Source organism: Physeter macrocephalus, chromosome 7, assembly GCF_002837175.3.
Source record: "Physeter macrocephalus isolate SW-GA chromosome 7, ASM283717v5, whole genome shotgun sequence".
In the NCBI taxonomy this organism is placed as follows: domain Eukaryota; kingdom Metazoa; phylum Chordata; class Mammalia; order Artiodactyla; family Physeteridae; genus Physeter; species Physeter macrocephalus.
The window spans coordinates 65,697,154-65,721,498 of record NC_041220.1 but is presented as its reverse complement, the minus strand read 5'-3'; the positions used below and the strand labels follow the sequence as shown (position 1 = coordinate 65,721,498).

At 38.6% G+C, this 24,345-nt stretch overlaps 1 long non-coding RNA gene across 2 annotated transcripts in view; it reads right to left on the bottom strand.

The window, feature by feature from the left end:
* Positions 1-1,763: 1,763 nt before the first annotated feature.
* LOC114486576 (uncharacterized) overlaps positions 1,764-24,345 on the bottom strand; it is a 34,020-nt gene continuing 11,438 nt past the window's right edge. For both annotated transcript variants that reach the window (XR_003680552.2, XR_003680553.1), the window contains one exon: positions 1,764-3,657. This is a non-coding gene — a long non-coding RNA (uncharacterized lncRNA). The remainder of the gene's footprint in view (positions 3,658-24,345) is intronic.

The window sequence follows — 24,345 nt, the reverse complement described above, 5'->3', positions numbered from 1 at the left end:
GAGGACAAAATCTGTGATCAAAGAAAAACTATATGGAACTTGAGAAAGAATGAGAGAGACCTTTTTTTTTCCCTTAGATTCCATATATATGTGTTAGCATACAGTAGTATTTGTTTTTCTGTTTCTGACTTACTTCACTCTGTATGACAGACTCTAGGTCCATCCACCTTGCTACAAATAACTCAATTTCGTTTCTTTATATGGCTGAATAATATCGCATTGTATATATATGCCACATCTTCCATTCATCCGATGATGGACACTTAGGTTGCTTCCATCTCCTGGCTATTGTAAATAGAGCTGCAATGAACATTTTGGTACATGAGTCTTTTTGAATTATGGTTTGCTCAGGGTATATGCCCAGTAGTGGGATTGCTGGGTCGTATGGTAGTTCTATTTGTAGTTTTTTAAGGAACCTCCATACTGTTCTCCATAGTGGCTGTATCAATTTACATTCCCACCAGCAGTGCAAGAGGGTTCCCTTTTCTCCACACCCTCTCCAGCATTTATGGTTTCTAGATTTTTTGATGATGGCCATTCTGACCGGTGTGAGATGATATCTCATTGTCGTTTTGATTTGCATTTCTCTAATGATTAATGATGTTGAGCATTCTTTCATGTGTTTGTTGGCGATCTGTATATCTTCTTTGGAGAAATGTCTATTTAGTTCTTCTGCCCATTTTTGGATTGGGTTGTTTGTTTTTTTGTTATTGAGCTGCATGAGCAGCTTGTAAAAAAAAATGATCATGAAGAACCTAGGGGTAAGACGAGAATAAAGGCACAGTTGTTGTACAGCAGAAACTAACACACCATTGTAAAGCAATTATACTCCAATAAAGATGCTAAAAAAAAGAAAAGAATGAGAGAGAGAGAGAGAGATGCAGACTGATCTGGCTCCTCACATTCCAGGCTAAATCAGTGCTAAGATCCCAGCAGAGGGCCACATCCAATGGTGTGCTGGAGAAAGCTCATACTAGCTTGTGAAAGCTGACTTTTAAATTTTAAATTTTCAGAAATTCTATGAGCTGGTCATTCAACACAGCCACTATTAAAAGTGAAAAGTTATAAACTTACAGTTAAGTAAATTGTATTAAAAACAAAGGTAGACATTTAGGTTGCGTCCATGTCTTGGCTGTTGTAAATAGTGCTGCTATGAACATTGGGGTGTGGTATATATACAATGGACTGTTACTCAGCTATAAAAAAAGAATGAAATAATGCTATTTGCAGCAACTTGGATGGACCTAGAGTTTATCATACTAAGTGAAGTAAGCCAGACAGAGAAAGACAAGTATCATATGATATCGCTATATGTGGCATCTAAAAAATAAAAGATACAAATGAATTTATTTCCAAAACAAAAAGACACTCATAGACATAGAAAACAAACGCAAAGGGGAAAGGGGGAGGGAGGGATAAATTAGGAGGTTGGGATTAACATATACACACCACTATATATAAAATAAATAACCAACAAGGACCTACTGTATAGCACAGGAAAATATACTCAATATTTTGCAATAACCTATAAGGGAAAAGAATCTGAAAAAAGTATATATATATGTGTGTATATATATATGTGTATATATATATATATATCTGAATCACTGTACTATACACCTAATATGATATTGTAAATCAACTATTACTTTAATTTAAAAATAAATAAAAGAACCATTAAAAAACAAAACAAAGGTAATAAATACTCAAAATATCATTCCATAATTATTTTACTACATGTTACTGTTATCCATGCTCTCAAGGTTATTTACATCTATGGTAACTGTACAGAGGAAATGCTGTATAATGATGTGCTGCCATGCATCCTTCCCTACTCTGGGCTCAGTGATTTCACAGTGGTAATTTGAAATCAGCCATGGTGGGAGTATTTATACCATTGGAATCAATAAAAGGTAAAAATCCGGGCTTGGTTTCTTGTTTTGTTGATTGTCTAGACTGCAGAAAGTAGATGGAGAAAACATTAATAATGAGGATTCAACTTAAAAGTGTGCTGTGTCTATAGTCATCCTATCATGAATAGCACAAAAAAAATTGAAGGAACATTCTTCTGATATTCAAAAATTATCTACTGAGAAAAGAATTCACTCAGGTCACTGACAGATAAGTGAAGTTCTGACATAAGTTTCTGTGGTTTCACTTCTTATTAACATAAAAGAAACTATCAACCAACATTCATGTTGGAACTACACTAATTTTTTGATTGCAGCCATAAGATGTCTATATAACGAGTGTTCAGTAAATACCAAAGAAGTCATTCAATAAGAACCAATTAGCTGCATGGGATTTAAAGAGAATTATAAATTGTATGATTATTTACCACTTGTGTGCTATGCATCCTACCTATCATTAAAATTTACAGTAAACACACAGAGGTATATACACATTCTTTCTTTGGAGAGTTTGTTTTTAAACATTTACCAGGACGCTAGACGCCCCCTTACTTGCAGCTTCACTTTCAGTGGCTTAAGTTACCTGCAGTCAATTGTGTCTGGAAATAGTAAGTGGAAAATTCCAGAATTAATTCCTAAGTTTTAAATTGTGCATTGTTCTGAGTAGCGTCATGAGATCTCCCGCTATGCAGCTGTGTCCCACGCGGGACAAGAATTATCCCTCTGTACCGTGTATCCTGCCCATTCATCACTTAGCCACCTCTTGGTCATCAGATTGACTGTCGTGGTATCACAATGTTTGTGTTCAAGTTATCCTTATTTTACTTAACAATGGCCCCAAAGCGCAAGAGTAGTGACGCTGGCATTTGGATCTGCCAAAGAGTAAGCCGTATAGTGCTCCCTTTAAGTGAAAAGGTAAAAGTTCTCGACTTAATAAGGAAAGAAAAAAGTTTGTGTACCGAGTTTGCTAAGATCTATGGTAAGAACGAATCTTCTATCTGAGAAATTGTAAAGAAGGAAAAAGAAATTCGTGTTAGTTTTACTATCACACCTCAAACTGCAAAAGATACTGCCACAGTGCGTGATAAGTGCTTAATGAAGATGGAAAAGGCATTCGATTTGTACAATATGAAAGATATTTTGAGAGGGAGAGAGCACACATTCATATAACTTTTATTACAGTATATTGTAATCATTCTATTTTATTATGAGTGGTTGTTAATCTCTTGCTGTGCCTAATTTATTAAATAAACTTTATCATACATATGTATGTATAGAAAAAACATAGTATATATATATATGTGTGTGTGTGTGTGTATATATATATATATATACATATATATATGGTCCAGTACTATTCGCGATTTCAGGCATCCAGTGGGGGTCTTGGAATGCATCCCCAGAGGATAAGCAGGGATGACTATATATAAATTGCTACATTCAATTTTCATGGATTACAGGACAAGAGAAAAAAATTGCCCAAGCAGCAAGGTAACGAAAAGATGACACGAACAAAGGGAACAAAAATGACGCCTTTTTCAGATGATTTTTGGAGACACCAAAAGCTAAGAGACAATGAAGGCAGCTACAGAGTTTGGAGAGGACACTTTGTGATCCAAGAAGAAACATACAGTCAGGATATCTTTTGTATGTGAAGGTCAGGGAATGACATCTTATGTTATCCAGGGACTCCAGAACGATTTCACCAGCATACCCTTCTTGAAAAACTTACACGACTGTCTTCTCACTAGCCAAGAAATAATCAAAACGAGGAGGTCAAGAATGGGAAAACTTCTAAGAGGAAGCCCTGAAACAAGCTAATAACAGAAGAGGAAATAACTGCTGTACATTTTGTTACATGCCAAATGCAACTAAAATATTAAAAATTACTAAGTTAGAGGATAGAATAAAATAACTTAAAACAATTAAAAAGAAGGGAACTGAATAATGATCATAATTTGTTAGTGGTGTATTGATTTCCTGGTTCAAGATGTCTAATATGTAGAGAGAGCCAGGCTTTATAAGCTCTGTAATGTTATCTTTTGAATGTTTTTAAAAATAATTTGCTTTATTCCCTCAGTTTCCTAAGCAATATCAGTTTTTCTTATCTTGTTCCGCTTGCTATCTTTTTGCCTTAGATTGTAAGTTGAGATAGTTCTACTTTCTTTGGTACTTTTGTTAAATGACTTTATTCCCTTTAATTTAGAACCGTATTGTGGCTCCTATCCTCTTCCATTTACAATAAATTTATTTTTTTTATTCACCATAAAGATCATGTTTATTTGCTTTCAGTAACCTTATTAGGATATTCTTTTTGAAAGATTTTATTAAGACATTGTTTTAGAGCAGTTTTAGGTTCACAGCAATACTGAGCAGAAGGTACTGAGATTTCCCATATAAACGCTGTCCCTACACACGCTTCACCTCCCCCATTGTCAACATCTCCCACCAGATGGGTACATTTATTACAATTAATGACCCTGCATTTGATACATCATTATCACCCAAAGTCCATAGTTCATATTATGCTTTACTCTTGATGTTGTACATTCTATGGGTTTGGGCAAATGTATAATGACATGTGTCCATCATTATGGTGTCATACATGGTATTTTTGTAGCCCTTAAAATCCTCTGTGCTTCACCTGTTTATTTCTCCCCTCACCCCCAGCACCTCGCAATCATTGATCTTATTACTGTCTCCATAGTTTTACTTTTCCAGAATGTCTTATAGTTGGAATCATACAGTATACAGCCTTTTCAGACTGGCTTCTTTTACTCAGTAATATGCATTTAAGGTTCCTCCATGTCTTTTTGTGGCTTAATAGTTCATTTCTTTTTAGTGCTGATTTCACTGTCTGGATGTACCACAGTGTATCCATTCACCTACTGAAGGACATCTTGTTTGCTTCCAAGTTTTGGCAGTTATGAATAAAGCTACTATAATATCTGTGTGCAGGTTTTTGTTTGAACATATGTTTTCAACTCCTTCTGGTAAATGCCAAGGAGTATGATTGCTGGATTGTGTGGTAAAAGCATGTTTCTTTTTGTAAGAAACTGTCAAGTGTCCTCTAAGTGTCTGTACCATTTTGCATGCCCACCATCAATGAATGAAATTCCTCTTGCTACACCCTTGCCAGCATTTGGTGTTGTCAGTGTTCCAGATTTTGGCCAGTCCAGTAGTTGGATTGTGGTATCTCATTGTTGTTTTAATTTGCATTTCCCTGATGACATACGATGTGGAGCACATTTTCATATCTTATGTGCAATCTTTTTTTTTAACATCTTTATTGGAGTATAACTGTTTTACAATAGTGTGTTAGTTTCTCCTTTACATCAAAGTGAATCAGTTATACATATACATATGTTCCCATATCTCTTCCCTCTTGCGTCTCCCTCCCTCCCACCCTCCCTATCCCAACCCTCTTGGTGGTCACAAAGCACAGAGGTGATCTCCCTGTGCTATGCGGCAGCTGCCCACTAGCTATCTATTTTACATTTGGTAGTGTATATATGTTCCTGCCACTCTCTCACTTCGTCACAGCTTACCCTTCCCCCTCCCCCTTATTTGCAATCTCATCTTCTTTGGTGAGGTGTCTGTTAAGGTCTTTGACCCATTTTTTTATTGGGTTGTGTTGAGTTTTATTGTTGAGTTTTAAGAGTTCTTTGTAAAAATATATCTATATATTTTTTCTATTGCTCCCTCTTCATCATATTATCTGTAAGGTCTAAGATATATTATTTACCAAACTTCATTTTTCCTGAATGCCTAAAACCCAGGTAACACTGAATAGGCTCACCTCCCCCCAGGTATAATTTTAAGATCTCTTCTCTATGCAGTGTCAGATAGCATGTTATTCAGGTAGAGGAGATGAGGCAGAGAGCCAGATAGCATAACAAACTTTGCTAATATTCTTCATTTTGCCAGTCAGTACCTATTGAGGCAGTACCTATAGACTCCAGGTGTCCAGCTCTTGCCTTAGAGATAAAGAGATGGAGAGAAAGAGTTTTCAAGGGGAACTGTTGGTTAATCACAGGCCAGAATCTAAGGCTCCCTACTCTCAGTTAACTGGTTAAAATGTGGCCTTCGTTTTTTACTTTGAAGTGAGAACTAACAATGATGAAGCATTGAAGAGGAAAGGCTAGAAGGGGCCTCCTGATGAGCCTCTGTTTACTGTGCTCTAACCAGTGGTTAATACCCTCATGGGTACCTCTCCTGCTGGTTCATTATCCCTCAACTAAGCCTACTATGGTCTGGTCCATATTTTACTATCAGATCCATCCCCTCATATAAGTGACTTTCTTGGTATTTGATGTTTTTACTTCCCTTGTAAGGGGTCCCTTTGTTTCTCCTGACAATTTCTATCACTTCATAGTTCATTCTTAGTTACCTTATGTTCCTCTTAATGGGCTTATTGCCAAAGGGCATTGGCTAGATGCATCTTTGAGTATATATGGCATGCTTTCTTTATTTCCTTTTCTTCTTTGCTTTTTCTGGGTTTATTTCAATCCCAGATTATTGGAGGCTCTTCATATTTAACTTCTAGCACTTCCTAGTTTGGGCCTGATTTTTTTAAAACCATGTTAACAATCTTTAAGTGTACAGTTCAGTGGTGTTGTTTATTCACATTGGTGTGCAACAGATCTCCAGAACTTTTTCATCTTACAAAACTGAAACTCATGGGCTTCCCTGATAGTGCAGTGGTTGAGGGTCTGCCTGCCGATGCAGGGGACACGGGTTCGTGCCCCGGTCCGGGAGGATCCCACATGCCGCGGAGCGGCTGGGCCCGTGAGCCATGGCCGCTGAGCCTGCACGTCTGGAGGATGTGCTCCGCAACGGGAGAGGCCACAACAGTGAGAGGCCCGCGTACCGCAAAAAAACCCAAAAAACAAAAAAACAAAACAAAACTGAAACTCTATACACACATTAAATAACAACTCCCTCTTTCCCCCTTAGGTTTGATTTTACTTTATGGAATAACAACATGTAACAAAACAATTCTCAAGGAAGGAAGCAGCTCCCAATTCCTAGGACCTAGTCTTTTGTAAAGATGGAGATGTTAGGATGGTTATTTTTAAATTATGGAGAAAAGGCAAAAGATTTATTCGATCTGAAGAGAAACCAGAGTATTTTCTTTTTTAAAGAAAAATTTATTGAAGTATAGTTGATTTACAATGTTGTGTTAATTTCTGCTGTACAGAAAAGTGACTCAGTTAAATATATATATATTCTTTTTCATATTCTTTTCCATTATGGTTTATCACAGGATATTGAATATAGCTCTCCCTGTGCTATACAGTAGGACTTTGTTGTTTATCCATCTTATATATAATAGTTTGCATCTGCTAATCTCAAACTCCTAATGCTTCCTTCCCCCACCCCCTGTCCCCCTTGGCAACCACAAATCTGTTCTCTGTATCTGTGAGTCTGTTTCTGTTTTGTGGATATGTTCATTTGTGTCATATTTTAGATTCCACATGTAAGTGATATCATATGGTAAATTATGGAGAAAAAACTCATCCTTTAGAAATTTTAATCTCTTTGGGTGCAACAGTCATCACATATCTATATCTGTAGCTATATCTATATCTGTATCTACTGGTTGAATGATACTTGGCCTCTGAGTCATCAATATTTTAAATACAAACCCACCATAGCCAAGAATGATGTGCAGCACACAGGACCCAGACATTTTTGCAGGAACTCTTAAATATATTTGTAGTTACAACACCCACTCCTCCTGGTGTTCTAACTTTATGCAATTTCTATCTATGAGACAGCCCTAAATCTTTCCATTCCCAGAGGAAGCCTGCCATCTGTTCATCAAACTTAAGAGTAGCTGGAGGGAGCAGCTGCAGTTTCTATCTGGATTTGAGTGTGTATGTGTTAGTCATTAAGAAAAAAATTTATGCTCATTTATGTTTTGAGTCATAACTATGCCATCAGTTGACTCCAACAAAACTGTCAATGCCAGTCTCAAGGGAGCAAGATCTGAGTTCTGTTCCCAGCAATACTTTCCTGGTGGATTTTGGGCAACTCATATCAAATTCTTTCTCGTTGTCTCCATCTAAAAATGGAGAATGTTCTTTAAAAATTTTCACCTTTTCCTCTTGTCGAGAATAAAGAGATAGCTCTTTGATTTCCTTCCTTATTTTTTTTGAATAGAGTAGCTTAAGTTCAGCTCTGGGAGCCAAGTTCTCCTTGAAGAGAGAGTCTAAGGAACTATCATGGCTGAGGGCTAGGAACAGCCTTGGAGATCCAGTGGTCTAGTACTCCTCAGGTTTCAGAACTGCATTTTTTTCTTGCTAATTTTTGTAGTATCTTTGTATCACCTATTATATACTGAATATATATTTAAATAGATTTCAGACTGACTTATTTTTAACACTCATCTTTGTCCTATGTAAGAATATCTGTAAATTATAGTTTAGATGTGCTATTAAGCTTATATTACAAACAAAAAAATATAGAATTTATAAATATACATATTCCCCAAATTGCATTAAAATAAACACAGGATTCTTTTTTAAAGTTATTTTAAAATTTTTTGATAAGTAATTGACATATAATATCAGGTTCAAGTGTACAACATAATAATTTGTTATGTGTGTATACTGTAAAATGATCAGACAATATGTCTAGTGAACATCCATCACTACACATAGTTACAATTTTTTTCCCTTTGATGAGAACTTTTAAGATCTATTCTCTCAGCAACTTTCAAATATGCAATACAGTATCGATAACTATAGTCACCGTGCTGTACATCCCATCCCCATGACTTACTTATTTTATAACTGCAAGTTTGTATCTTTTGACTCATTTCACCCACCCCTCTGCTTCTGGCAGCCACCAATCTGTTCTCTGCAAACACACAATTTTATTCTTAAAATAAAAGATAATGGATTGTGTGCCACCTAAAATCAGTGGCTCACATGTCATATTTTGGGAAACACTCATCTAAACCAGCTCTGTCAATTTGTACACAGGGAAACTGAGCTTCAGAAAGTATAAATGACTTCATAAAGTCCTTTAGCTAATTAGAATCCAGGGTTTCTGACTTCAGTTTTCTCAGGCATGGAAAAGTAAATGGGAAAAGCATTCTGGGTGACAAATCTACTTGGAATTTAGTCAGGAGAATTTGGAGAGAGGAGATAGCTGGGAAACATAGTTTGGGAAAATTGCAGAGGATCTTGGATGCTAGGTGTAGGAATAGAAACTTCTCCCTGGGCTACAAAGTCTTAACCCTGGGATCCAAGAAACATCTAAAATTATATGTGAAGTTTAATGGATTTATGCACATGGATATTTGGGTGGGACAATAGCAGTCCTCCATAAAAAGTTAATAACCATTGCTCTTGGCAATGGAAGCTATTTTGGTTCTCGTATAGGGGAATACATGTGTTTTGGAAAGATCAGTCTGGTACAAAATGAGAAATGGAACAGAGTAAGGATTGCCTGAAAGAGAGACAGCAGCAGATGACTGAAGTCATTCCAGCAAAGGTACCTGAACAGGGCTTAGGGAGTCATCCCTTTAGGGTGGACTCAGGAACACAGATGTAGGTAACAGTGAACCAGAAAGGACTCACATTGTTTTCTTCCTCTATTTTCTGAGGATCACACAAGGAACCAAACTGAGTGAGAAAATTACATAATGCAAATATTATCAAAGCAACTCTTGGTTTTTGTGTGGGCCTGGAGGTGGGGGTAGGACAAAGGAGGAAGAGGAAAAGATGGTAAAAGGAGAAGCTTCTGCATCATTGGAGTGCTGCTTATTTTGCAACTAATAGGGGCACACGGGGAGGGATGTTTTCTGTTACTTCTGCTTGAGGGTTAATCATTTTAAAGCAACTGTTAGCACCTACCTCTTTGAGAGTGTTGTAGTTCCCCAAGCGTGAAAAACATATTTAACAAACAAGGTAGCCCCATGAGTGTCCCCTGCTGCTCTGGGTGCTTCTGCAGGTTATTTTACTTGGAAAGCACAGCTGAAGAAAATTGTTTCTATTGAACATTGAGCAATGCAGAGTGAGGATTTATTCACTCATTTACCAAATGTTTATTGAGTGCCTACTATGCTCATGGCACTGATGGACACTAGAGCCGCAGAGAAGGAGAAGTCAGAGTCCTTATCTTTAATAAGTTTACAACATATTAGGAGTAGCAAAACAAACGAATGCATTTATCTACACATGTGGACACATTGCATAGCAAGTTAAATTAAGAAATAAACACAATCATACACCTGATGACTAATTATATATCATCTTGTGATAGCTTTTCTTAGGAGGAGCACCAGTGCTTTTATTCTCCCCAGAGATCACCATCCTAATTTTTCATTGCAGTTTTATTGAAAAACTGAAAAAAAAAGACTATACAAGGGATGACAAAGAAGAGTAAATGTAGAAAGAGACAGTTACTTGGGGACTTATTGATTAACGACATAGCCTTCACTTTGAATGAATAGCTTTGCATCTACCTCAGGTTGCTACCGAAGGAAAGCCACCACAATGATTATTGAATACTTTGGAGGTGACATCTATGTTCAAGAGACTGCTTCATAAATAACAGGCTCCCATAAATAATGAAGACCTAGTCTGCTTTAGAAAATTGCAACTGAAAGTCATAAGTGGCTCAGAGTAAGAGAAAATAAAAGATGGAGCATTCAGTAATGCCATTTGTGGCTGGGCTGACTGGACTCAGGAAATGCTGATGGAGGAGGTCACAGTGGGCAACAGAAAGCTAAGATTGAAGCTGGGGAAACTAAGGCGAAAGTTCAGTTTAGGAAAATCAGGAATAGATTTTCTCCAGCTCATATATATCAAATATTCCAATGAGCCTTTTTGACTTCCCAGCAATACCTTTAAGAACTTTCTCAAAGATGGCAAGCTGATCTTCTGTGTTACCACCCTCATGACTGCAGAAGCAAGTCTTTTTAATGAGAGTAACATGAATAATGTCAAGCTCAATATGTTGATAGCATGTGCATCGGTTAGCTATTGCTGCAAAACAAACTAACCCAAAACTAAGTGGCTAACAATGACACTCATTTAATATTATAGCTTTTATTTTTGCAGATTAGCTCTGGGTTTGGTGGGTGGCTAGGCTTGGCTGGGGTGGCTCTACTCCATGTGACTCTCCTCCTCTTGGGAAATACCTGGACGTGTACTTTTCATGGTGGTGGCAGAGGTCCAACAAGGCAAGCAGAAAGCATGCAGGGACTCTGAGGACCGTGACACATCATTACTTTCCCCTCATTCTATTGGCCACAACAAGTGAAGGGGTGGGAGGATATACTTCATCTACATAATGGGAGGAAGTAGGAAGTTATATGCAAAGGGTGTGGATATAGGGAAGTGGATATAGGGTGGTGAAGAATCGGGGATAGTAATTCCGTCTCCCTATTGTGTCAAGATGGGAAAGACTTGGATACAAGTTTCAGCTCTATTGTTTATAATTAAATGTCTCAGAGAGGTTGCTTAATCTTTCTGAGTCTTCAGTTACTCATCTTGAAAACTAAATAATAAAATGTTCAGATTTTGTTTGTAAAACTTCTGGGACTTAAACTAAATTTTCATTTTTTTCCTTTTCCTATTTTGTGTGTATGGCCATATGTTTGCTATCATCAAGTTCTTGTAATTATGCCCACATCCACTCTTTTATGCTGCTCAGGACTGACTCTATCACCTTTCAAAGATCTGTTACTGACAAAAAGAAAATGGAAAAAAGGAGAAAGTGGAATTGTTCTCCAGGAATGTAGTGTCTAATAATGCAAAGCTGGTTAGGTGAAGGCATTCTCTTTTGCTTTTCAGAGTGACTATCAACATCATATAATAGGTCATGCTCCTACTCAGAAATCTGAAGGATTTACTTTCCTGAATAATTAGTATGTTTCCAATATAACCTCCAGTGATTAATATCAGACCACTATTTGATATCGGCAATGACAATAATGTAAGCCCTACTTCCTTGTCCAGTCCAAAGGAAGGTCTCCAAGGGAATGTATAACTTCTGCATGGAGGATCATTTTATTCAGAGATTAGGAACATCAATTAAGTAGCTGGGTGTGTCATATATTGTATCTCATTTAATCCTTAAAACAGCTCTGGCAGGTACTTATTTTACAGATGCAGACTTTCAAGCTTAGAGAGGCTGGGTAGCTAGCTCAAGGTTGTATAATTAGTAAGTTGTAGTAGCTAGCCTCAAATACAGATCTAATTCTAAAGGCTGTTATTAAGCACTTTAAAAAAAATAATAATCTGGAGTTGAATTCCCGATTTAAAATTTAGAATTAAATAAACAATAGATCATCTTTGATGTCAAAAGAAAAAAATACAACCTCTCACCAAACACTAACCACAATGAGTGTCACTTAAACATTCAAGTCACAATAATTTTGCTTGTCTTTGAAAAAATTTTAAGGCCTGTTTGGAAATGATTTGAATGATCCAGTTCTCTTTTTAAAGCAGGGGGAATCCCAAACTGATAATTTCCCCTTTTTTTGTAAATTTCCCTGAGGCAAGTAGAGGCCTTCTAAATTATTTGATTGATCTTAGACCAAATTGAGATCATTCTTTTCCAAAATAGCCATTCAGCATGTAAAGATTTGAAAGGGCTGGCTAAAGATTTTAATAATGAGAGTCTGGTAAAAGAGACATCTCTCTAAAGTAATTCTCTCTCTCTCTCTCCTTCTCTTTGTCTTTTATTCTCTGCTTTCCAACATCTCTCTTTTAGGTCCTCTCCTGCACCAATTCCTCACTCAATGAAGTTTCAAAGTTAAATTTGGGGGTAGGGAAGTGATTTGAAGCTATGAGCTTTGTCTTAGACCAACTGGTAGTCCCTAAGGTCTTATCTTCTTTGTTTTCTTGAGCAAATGCCCAACAAAACTTGTGTTGTCTGCAACCCGGCTGGGGAATGAGCAGGCAAAGTTAGTGAAACATGAAGATTTATAGGATAGCAGAGAGTGGAGAAGTATTAGTACCCAGAATATGCCAAATGTGGGGTGAGTTAGCTCCCACCGCTGAGAACCAGATCTATTTCCTAAAAGCAAATAGGGAGCAAATTGTTTTTTTCTTGGATTTCATGGCACCCTGGTCCTACTCTTCCCCTCCCTCTTGGGCCACCACTCCTCATGTCTTTCTCATTTTCTCTCTCTCTCTCTCTCTCTGTGTCTCCTCTGCCTCTAAACGTAGACATTCTTAGGATTCAGGCCTGGTCTTTTTTTTCAGTTCAGTTTACACTTATTTTGTTGGGTAATCTCATCTGCTAACAAAGTTTTACATATAATTTATAATCCAACAATTTAAAGTCGTTTTCTATCTCTAGCTTGGATCTTTCTTCTAAACTTCAGATCCACATATACAACGACCAAATTGATGCCCCACCCAGGTACCTCACAGGAATTGTAAATGCTGTATGTTTGAAGCTTGCTTATCCTCTTTCATCCGCCCCCTTTGGACCATGCTGTCTTAATAAATGCTAACTCCATCTACCTGGATGCTCATGCCAGAAACCCATTTATTTTCTCTTTTAAAATAGTAATTTAAAGTTTATTCCAGCTATAATAACGGTTTCTCTGGCATGCTTCAGAGCCCATTACCAAGACATTCTGTTGTACTTGTCTGTCTGATTTATGGATCTGTTCAATTTCTGGCACTAGGGCATCATCTTAGTTTCGACCAGACAGCAGTGATAAAATGGGTGGAATAACTTTAGAAATAGTTAAAGCAAGAGACCACTGTGTTTCTAAGACAAATGCTCTCATCATTACTTCCTGTTTGGGTGATAAAATAGAATCACTACCGTTTAAATTTCTAAATATTATTTAAAATTTAATATTATGTTAATATTTGGATGATGAATTCTTGTTGTAAGTGCAATTGTCAAAAAGAATATACATTGAAAAGGGCCGTCATTAGGGCCTGTAATTGTGGCTTGCCAATCAGTCACAGGCCAAATGGTTATGTTCCTTATTAGTGGTTTGAGTGCCAGGTCTGTGATTTTCTCTTTAGTTTTCCACTCTCTCAGTGTGGATGTCCAAACTCTAGGGTGGTGGACAGAGGCTGTCCTTTTGCCTCATGCCATCTTTGCTGAACTCAAGTGATAAATGGATGGTAGGTTGGAGGGGTGATGGGTTGGGAAGTGGATCAGGAATGAGGGCAAAGAAGGGAAAGTGGAAACCTTTATACAGTAGAAGGCATCTGCAACGCCTCCTCCCCTCAGCCCACTGTCCACATCCAATCCATCACTTGACCTGGCAAAATAAAGCTCACACCCACCAGTCTTCCCCATCCCACCAGCCACCATGATCTCCCTGGACCACTGTAATAGCTTGGTAGCTATCTGGAGCATCTTCCCTCTTTCATTCTCAACCACCTTGATCCACTCCTTAAACAGTAGCCAAAGTGAGCATTTAAAAAACGTAAATCAAACTGTCTTTTTCTTTCTTCAAATCGTTTCATGTTCATGGTTCCCCACTGAACTTATGATATAATCTAAAATTCTTAGAGTGTCCCCCAAAGCCCTTCCCAACCTGACTGCTTCCCAGACTCCTTTACCAGAGCCCTCCCTTTTCCTCTTTACACTCCAGTCACGTTTTCTTCAACACACACAGGCTTCCCACCTCCAGCGGGGGGCGTGCTGCTCTCTCTGCCAGGATGAGCTTCTGTTCTCTGCAGAGCTAATTAACTCCCACTCCTCCTCCAGGGCTAGGCTTAAATGTCACTTTCTCAGAGGGACAGTTCCTAAATTTATTGATCTAAATTATCATCCTCTGTTATATCCTCACACAATGCTTTTCTTTATAATCCTTATCAAAATTTGTAATTTCATATTTATTTATGCAATTACTGTCTCCCCTACCAGCCAGTGGCTCCAGAGGGCAGAAGCAGTGTCCACTTTGTTATCATTAGCACATGTCTAGCATGTGGTAGATTGGCAATAAATATTAGTTGGAATAAAGGTAATATAATTTTTATTATAAATTTAAAAGTATATTCTTTTTCCTAAAAAATCTAACTTTTAGAGGGATCTTTGAAGAATTTATCATGTAAGTCTTCATATAAAAGACATTATTAGATAGTACAACAGATAATGTATGCAGTTTGGATTTATAAGAAATATGGAAATATTCATTAAATTGATATTAAAATTAAATATTGGCTATATTTTAATCATAGAAAGAAATACTTGTGTAATTGGTACCTTGAAGAGCAGGACTCTTGGGATATATTCAGAAAGTATATTTATTTTTTATTTGTCTGTTTAAAATATATTCAGTGGAGGAAGTGTTTCCCTGCCCTGGTTTACTTTTACATACTAACAATAAAAAATAATTGTACAATCACAGCCTCAGTTTCAATTCAGAAATTAAGACGTCCAGTTCCAAGTAATGATCTAAACTCTGAACTCGATTTAAAGATGAAGTATTGGGGGCTTCCCTGGTGGCGCAGTGGTTGAGAGTCCGCCTGCCGATGCGGGGGACGCGGGTTCGTGCCCCGGTCCGGGAAGATCCCACGTGCCACGGAGCGGCTGGGCCCGTGAGCCATGGCCACTGAGCCTGCGCGTCCGGAGCCTGTGCTCCGCAACGGGAGAAGCCCCAACAGTGAGAGGCCCCAACAGTGAGAGGCCCACATACCACAAAAAATAAATAAATAAATAAATAAAGATGAAGTATTTCCACTTCCCTGGCTGGTAGTTTTCTTCAGGCAGGAAGGCAGGGAAGGGGAGGTTTCACCCTTCTCTCTCCTTTCCCAAATTGGGCTTCCATCCCTCCTTTTTCCACCGCTCTCTTTTCCCTTTTTGAGAATTCTTGGATGCATGTCCTATGAGGTGGGCAATACACATGTATGTATGGAGAGGGAGAGAGAGGGAGAGGAAGAGAGGGAGGGAAGGAGAGGAAAAGAGAGAGAGAGAGTTATTTTCAGGAGTTGGCTCACGTGATCATGGGGGCTGGCAAGTCCTTACTACTTGCTGTCTCTTGTCATTTTGATGATAGTCATTCTAATGGGTGTGAGGTAATATCTCACTGCTGTTTTTATTTACATTTCCCTGATGATTACTGATGTTGAACCCCTTTTCATGTACCTGTATGTCTTCTTTGGAAAAATGTCTATTCAGTTCCGTTGCCTATTTTTTAAAAAATAAATTTATTTATTTTATTTATTTATTTTATTTATTTATTGTTGGATGCATTGGGTCTTCATTGCTGAGCACAGGCTTTCTCTAGTTGTGGCAAGTGGGGGCTACTCTTTTTTGTGGTGTGCGGGCTTCTCATTGAGGTGGCTTCTCTTGTTGCGGAGCACAGCTCTAGATGCATGGGCTTCAGTAGTTGTGCCATGCAGGCTCAGTAGTTGTGGCCCATGGGCTTAGTTGTTCCGCGGCATGTGGGATCTTCCCAGACCAGGGCTTGAACCCGAGTCCCCTGCATTGGCAGGTGGATTCTTAACCACTGTGCCACCCGGGAAGCCCCCACTGCCCATTTTTTAATCAGATTGTTTGAGTTTTGCTATTGAGTTGTAAGAGTTCTTTATATATTTTTGGATTTTAACCCCTTACCAGATATGTGATTTGCAAATATTTTTTCCCATTTCATAGGCTGCCTTTTTATTTTGTTGATTTTTTTTTCTTTTCCTGTGCAGAAACTTTTTAGTTTGATGTAGTCCCTCCTGTTTATTTTTGTTTTTGTTGCTTTTGCTTTGGGTGTCCAAAAAAGTCATTGAAAAGACCAATGTCAAGGAGCTGACCCCCTATGCTTTCTTCTAGGAGTTTTATAGTTTCAGATCTTAAATTTAAGCCCTTAGTCCATTTTGAGTTGATTTTTGTGTATGGTGTAAAATTGTAGTCCAGTTTCATTCTTTTGCATGTGGCTATCCAGTTTCCCCAATATCATTTATTGAAAAGAGTATCTTTTTCTCATTGTATATTCTAGGCTCTTTTGTCATAAATTAATTGACTATATATCCATGGGTTTATTTATGGGCTCTCTATTATGTTCCACTGATCTATGTGTCTGGTTTTATTCCAATAACATACTGTTTTGATTACCATAGTTTTGTAATATAGTTTGAAATCAGGACGTGTGATGTCTCCGGCTTTCTTCTTCTTTTTCAAGGTTGTTTTGGCTGTTGGGGGTCTTTTGTGGTTCCATATGAATTTTAGAATTGTTTGTTCTATTTCTATGAAAAACACAATTAAAATTTTGATAGAGATTGCTTTGAATCTGTAGATTGCTTTGGGTAGTATGGACATTTTAACAATATTTGTTCTTTCAACCCATGAGCACAGGCTATCTTTCCATTTATTTGTGTCTTTTTCAATTTCTTTCATCAGCATCTCATAGTTTTCAGTGTACAGAACTTTCACCTCCTTGGTTAATTTATTCCTAAGTATTTTACTCTTTTTGATGCAATTGTAGATGGGATTTAAAAAAATTTTTCTCTTTCTGATAATTTGCTATTATTTACATATGTCAAAATCCAATCAAAGATTGAAGTCATCTGGATGGGGGTTATAGACTCTAAGCTAACTTGAAGATTAATAATAATATGAGCAAATTTAGGGGATGTAGGTTATGTGGCCTTCTTTTTAAATTTTGGCACCATTAAAGCATTTACTATAAATAGAACCCTTCCTATCAGTATAAGACAAAGATTTAGTCCTATTTAAGGCTGATGTCCTCTGGTTATTAGGAAACTTCAGCAAACTAGGAAGATAATCAATGCTCCTTCCCCCCAGTTATTTGGAATGAAACATTTGCTTCATTACTGGATATGCTGGCATTTTCTCTTATTCCCTGTTTACTCTTCAGGCTCATGTTTCTCTTCTATTCACTTTACTTTGTGTTCTAGGAGGTTGAGATCTATCAACTGGACCAACCAGGCTCCTTTCCTTTCTGAAGTGCAGAGGGTGCCACAGGAGATAGACGCAAAGTTTTTTTGTTTTTGTTTTTTTCCCATATCTCCCTCCTTGCCAGGCTTTAGGCTGGTAGCGGCCGAGTTCCCTACCAAGGCCACAGTTCCCGTCGGGTGACTGCCCAATAACTACGGGTCTTACTGCACTCCGCTAACTGCTCCATTTCTTTAGACCTAGGTATGATAGTCAGCCTCTTGTTGCTAACCCTGTGGTTCTTCACCATTCTTGTGCGTTACTACCACACTTTTGTCGATAGTGTCTTAACTAAACTCTTCTCCATTACTGTGTTTGAATGTGCCATCTGTATGCTGCCAGCACCCTAAATGGATTACATAATTGGTACCAGGAGGGGCTCCTGTAATGAGCTTTTAGAATGGGTTTCTGGGGGCTTCCCTGGTGGCGCAGTGGTTGAGAATCCGCCTGCCGTGCGGGGGACACGGGTTCGTGCCCCGTTCCGGGAAGATCCCACATGCCGCGGAGCGGCTGGGCCCGTGAGCCATGGCCGCTGGGCCTGCGCGTCCGGAGCCTGTGCTCCGCAACGGGAGAGGCCACAACAGTGAGAGGCCCACGTACCGCAAAAAAACACACACCAAAAAAATAAATAAATAAATAAAAATAAAATAAAATAAAATAAAATAAAATGGGTTTCTGGAATTGAGAGTCTGACATATTTGATGAATATATGAATAAACATTTTCCTTGCTGGGGGGTAATGGGAGATTGGTAATCCATAGTATGTGGTGCCATCATGATTACTCAAAGTATCACCAGTAGCAGCATATGATGGAATACAGATGGAGGGCAAGGTACTGGGAGACCAAGTTATCCAATTCTCCCAACACTATTTATGAATAACCCTATCTTTCTTATTGGTTGAAATCGTCTTCTTTACCATAAACTAAATTCTTTTGTGTACTGAGAACTGTTCCTGGGCTGTCTATTTTGTTCCATTTATTTGGGTAAGTCTCACATGATCACTTTATTTTATTGACCCTCTATGTGAGTCAAGGACAGAACACTGATTCATGATAATAATACCCTCCACTTCGATAGTGCTTGTACCAGGCACTGTTCTAAGTGCTTTAGGTATATTAACTCATTTCATCTTCAGAACAATTCTATGAATAGAAGCTGTTATTATCTATGTTTTGCAGATGGAAAATGAGATACAGAAAAGTTAAGTGACTGGCACCAGATCCCACAGCCTGAAAACAGAGGAGCTGAGATTTGAGACTAGGAAGTCTGGACTCAGAGGCTGCACTCCTCACAACTATCCTACACTACCTCTAACCATGAGTGAGGGCATCTCTTTTGGGGACTAAAAAGATACAGTCCAGGTGCACTGCTCCTGATGATTTAAATTAATCAAATAGAACTTAGATAACCTAGAAAAATTGGTAGGTTATGATATCTCCTAGACTGTCTCTTTCAATTATCTGTTTCTCAAGTAACCTTCTAGTTACTGTCGGACTTCATCTGCATCAGACTAGCAAATCAAGTCTAAAACATTTCATACTTGACCATCTTCCCTGCTGTTCATATCACTGAGTTAGCCGAATAAATTCAATTTTTTTCTACGGCAGGTTTCTCACAAATTGTGACTGGCATCTGTATATTTATGAAGTTTCTATTGCATTGCTAGTTTCTCATTGTATTATTATAATAGATCACAGATTGCATTGATCACAGACTGCACATCATGAGACATGATAAACACAGTCCATTTTTGATGGGGTAAAGTTCTCTTTAATTTTCCTGGTCTATAAAACAAGGATTAGAACAGCTGACTCATAATGTTGGGGTGCATATTAGAAGATCATGTATGTGAGTGCAATTAATAGTGCCTGGCATATGGTAGGTATTCAAGTAATGTTGGTAGAGTCTGAATCATTAGAGGCTACAGTTATTATAGCGCTCAAGCTAAAAGCAGAGAGGAGATGTGGAGTGAATCATACTTATTGAGCATTTCCCATAGTCCAGGCACTATGCTTGGTGGTTTATATGCATATAGTCTGATATGGTGGAATTGGTAGGTGCTTTTATAAGATGACATCCCCATGTAGTACAAAATTATGGTCCAAATATTATGTGCTACTTTGACATCTGGTGAAAGAAGAATGCAAGCGGGGCCCTCAAATATCCTAACCACAAGTTCCCTTCCAACTCTACTCCTCAGGTAAGCTTCCCAAGCCAAACAACCCTCTTTAATAGCAAATAGACCAAGTACAGTTCCCATTTATCCCCAAGTAGCAGGTTTCAGTTCCTGGCCAGCCCACAGAATTGTTCAAACAAGCCAATAGCATCTTTCAATGGGAAACAGAGGGTGCATCACTCTCTTGATACTAAAAGCTTATCTCCCAGACCCCCTGGTTATTCACTCTGTCACTGAGTACAACCCCCATGTGGTCTGTAAGGCATGTGATGTCTTCCTGCATCCGAGCTCTGAGTATATGTGACTAACAAACTGCTGTGATTCATCTGTCCAGGGTTGGGTGTTGGCCAATCCCATAGCCTTGGGACCAGAATTCCTCTTTCACCAACAGAGTGAATAGGAGGTGGTCAAAAACCCTAGAAGAAACTAAACTGAATGAGTTCCACTGATTGCCCTAGATCATTGCTTCTCAAACTTTAGTGTGGAAACAATGACCTGGAGATCTTGTTAAAATGTCCATTCTGACTTAGTAGGTCTAGAGCAGGTCTTACATGGGGCCTGAGATTTTGCCTTTCTAACAAGCTCCCAGGTGATGCAGCTACCCCTTAGATCACACAGTGAATAATAAAGCCCCAAGGGAAAGAGAATCCAGGCCAGGGAGAGCTGGAATATTCACTGTATCACTTATCAATGACCTTCCAATCATCTGGGAATCTGTCACATCAAGGAATGACAGATAGTACCTTCTAGGAACTGAGATATTCAGCCTGAGGGATTGGAAACTGACTAAGATCTGTGTAAGATGGAACAATCCACTGGAACCAGAAGAAAGAAACTTCTTAGGGGTCACCTGGCCAGGAGACCCACATGTAGCTGCTAGAAAGGGACTTATCAGTCTCCACCTTGCTCTGGCCACTCTGTGATCCAATACTACTGCTATTTTAAAGATGGAAATACTGGTCTCCATAAAGCTTATCAGCGGACTTTTTAGTTCTTTAGGGTTAAAGAACTTTGCTTATTTCTATTAGTTTTTTTTTTTTTTTTTAGTAAGTTTCATTGGGAAAATGTCTGATACAGGGAAAGGGGGAAAGGAGACAAAGGATTTGTTGCAAAGGGCCCTACTAACAAGCAAGACAGATACTTGTCATTGAGAAGGACAGGAGGAGAAGGAGAGAAGCAGAAGAAGAAGGGCTGGATGAAATCAAATCATGTTTTCTCCAGGAAGCCTGACCTCAGTGAAAATCCAAAAGCAGAGGCTCCCAGGAGACAGTGCAGATTACATTGGTTTTATGCTTAGCAGACAGGCCTTGATGCTAATTTCTCTTGACCTTCTTATGTGATTCTTGTCAGCCTGGCCCTCATTTGTTAAGCTTGCTTTAATTATGTGCATAATGGCTCATTATTATTTATAAAGGAAACAGCAAAGGAAACAATTATGCAAATGAATGAGGTTTGTTGTTTACTGTAGAGTTGTGGGCTAATTGGGCACTGGTGCAAAAACACCATTGTCAAACACAGTGCCAGAAATAATCCCACTAATCTCTACCTCTGAGATCTCTTTCAGCACATCAGTACCTACAAGATAAACTTAATGTCCAAGAACAAATATGCAATGCCAGAAGAACTCATCTAGTGTAGTCAGATAGGTTAGGGGGTCCCCAGAAAAAGAGAACCAGACATGGCTTTCTCGACATAAGAGAAGCCGTTTTGGCCTAGGCCATTTTGGGATCTAAACCTGGCTACAACGCCTTCCCTTGAACAGGTCTCAGTAATTAATGACCTTGGGGAACAAAGGAATGCAGGAACAGAGAAAAGGCAGTCAAACAGGAGCGCAGTGATAAAGCAGAGTCCTAGTTCCTCCTCAAGGAGGAGCACATATATACAATAACGGAATGATGATATTGACCCTCCCGAATTCAGTCAACTAAAGCTTGGACTCTGTTGACCTTTGTCCTAATTCTATGTTGAATTCTCCTCTGCTCAATCCCCTTCCTGAATATGCATGTTCCCTTAGCTTAAAACGTCCCCAGTTTTGCTGTTTGGGGAGACACTGCTTCGGGGAAGATCCCTGGTGTTCTTACTTGCTGCAAATAATAAATCCTTCCTTCTTCTGATCTTCGGCTTCATTGTGTCTATTGGCCTGACACCCACCAAGAGGCAAACCCAGTTCTGGGGTAACACTAGGGCAGGGGCTTTAATCAGAACAGCTACTCTTCCTTGCTAAGGCTGAAGGCTTACCAAGCTGTCCAAGATCACGCTTCTTCAACTAGCACCTCCCTTTTGGTTTGGTCTTCCATTGTTGTCAAACAGAAAAGATTTGTGTGTTTGGACCTAGTATTCTTTCTTCTGGTCTCTGCTTTGGAATGTCTCATTCATTCACTCATTCATTCATTCATTTTGCCTGTTTTAGTTCCATCTAGTTAAATCTTTACCTGAAGGCCCCTGCATTTGGCTCCTTCTTGTCTTATCCAATGTCACTTCTTTTTGACAGAGCTCACTCATTACAGGTGGCCTTCTTTCAGCCTTAAATATTCCAACCTTTCTTTGATCTTTGGTTTTTTACCTATAATGGATTAATTTCCCTCCACCCTCATGTAACCCCTAATTCTGATTTATTAGATTAGATCAGGAATAGATGTCATATGCTTCCATGCTACCCTGTATTTCTCCCTTAGGGCATTTATAACATTTGAAATTAATTGCTGTTGTAAAATGACTTGGGCTAACTTGGTCATTTATAATTATTATATCTTCTCCAGAACTCACAACCAGCAGGGATAGTACACTGAAGGCAAGTCCTCAAATGGATTCTGCACAACAAATATCATAGAGCAGGCACAAAACACATCACACAGCCTGTTCTGTAAGCTCAATGAAATCTTAGCACTCTGTCTTTTCATGCACCCAGACAAGCTCTTAATTAAAAGGTTCACTTGAGGCAAATGTGAAAATAGTCTAGCAGCAGGACTCAGCTAAATTTCTACTCAGTATTAAATACTGCCTAAATGGTAGGATATGGAACCAGAAGAAATACCAAGGCCTAGGGCATCATTTCAAAAGATATAAGGCTACTAGATTTGCTAGATTCCTAGATTTTTTAATGTAATGGTGGTAGAGTCTATACAATATTCTTAGCCATTTCCTAAAACTGGAAGATCATTTATTTCACCAAAGAAAAATTATCTCCAATATCCGTTATACCAAGTAACATTTTCTGCTGTTGATCAAATATTAAGGTAACTGTAGTTTTATGGTAGCTGTCCTCAGAGGGTGGATTTTGATTAGAGTTTTTCAAATACCACCCCTGGAATGTGTATTTCTGATTAGAGTTGTTCAGGTATTAACCAAGCACCCCCAGAATATAAATTAAAATGTCCATCTATATATCACACAGTATAAGTAATACAAAGTAAATTGCAGACAATATAGCAGTTGTTAAATTTGCAGGTTCATGTCTGGTTTGCTTACTGGAATATAAGTTCCATGGGGGAGGGGGGTGACATTCATATCCTATACCCAGAGTCTGTGCACTTCTAGACCCAGAGTAGGTAACCAAGAAATGTGGTTGGAATAAATGGAGCTCATTTGCCAAACTTTCCCCCTTCCCTCCCAATTCTGCCTTTTTTACTTCTCATTTTCTTCTATCATTCTCCCTTCCTTCCTTCCCTCCCTTCCTCCTTCCCTCATTTCCTTATCTCTCTCCCTTTCTTTCTTCTTCTCTCTCTTTTTTCTCCCTTTGGGTCTCTCTCATCATCTTCCCCTCTCCCTTTCTCTTTTGATTTGTGTGGGAAAGTCACGTGGCTTCTTCAGAATTCTGACTAAATATTCTGACATTGAAGAACTAATGTTTGAAGACTGGCTTTAGCTTGATTTAGTTTCTTTGAGGCTTTGTACTTTCTTTGTTTCCTAATCTATAAAAGGAGACTAGTAGTGATGCCTCAGTCAGAATGTTGTTTTGAGAATTGGTGGAGTATTGCCAGCACACTTAATTCTCTCCCGACACCCGCCTCTAATTTAGCCTTAGCCCCCCTTTCTCATTAATGATTAGATTAATTTCCTTAGCCATGATGTCATTCACTTCTTTCTCCAACTGGCCTTGAAAAGGTGAAAGTGTAGCATCTTTGCTGGTTGTGTTTGTGCGTGTGAGGTGTGTGGGGCAGGACTGGCAGTCAAGGAGAAATGTTTTGCTCCACTCTTCTTTCTTTCCAAGCTGAGTTCTCTTAGATGAGCCAGTTAATCCCTTTCAGCTTTTGTTCTCCTGTCTGTGAGAGGGAGTTACGATGCCCATCTCACGTAGATGTCATGAGGATAGAATGAGATTAGTATACGTGAAGACAGCTGGTCCAGATAGATGCTCAGCAAAGGTGAATAGAA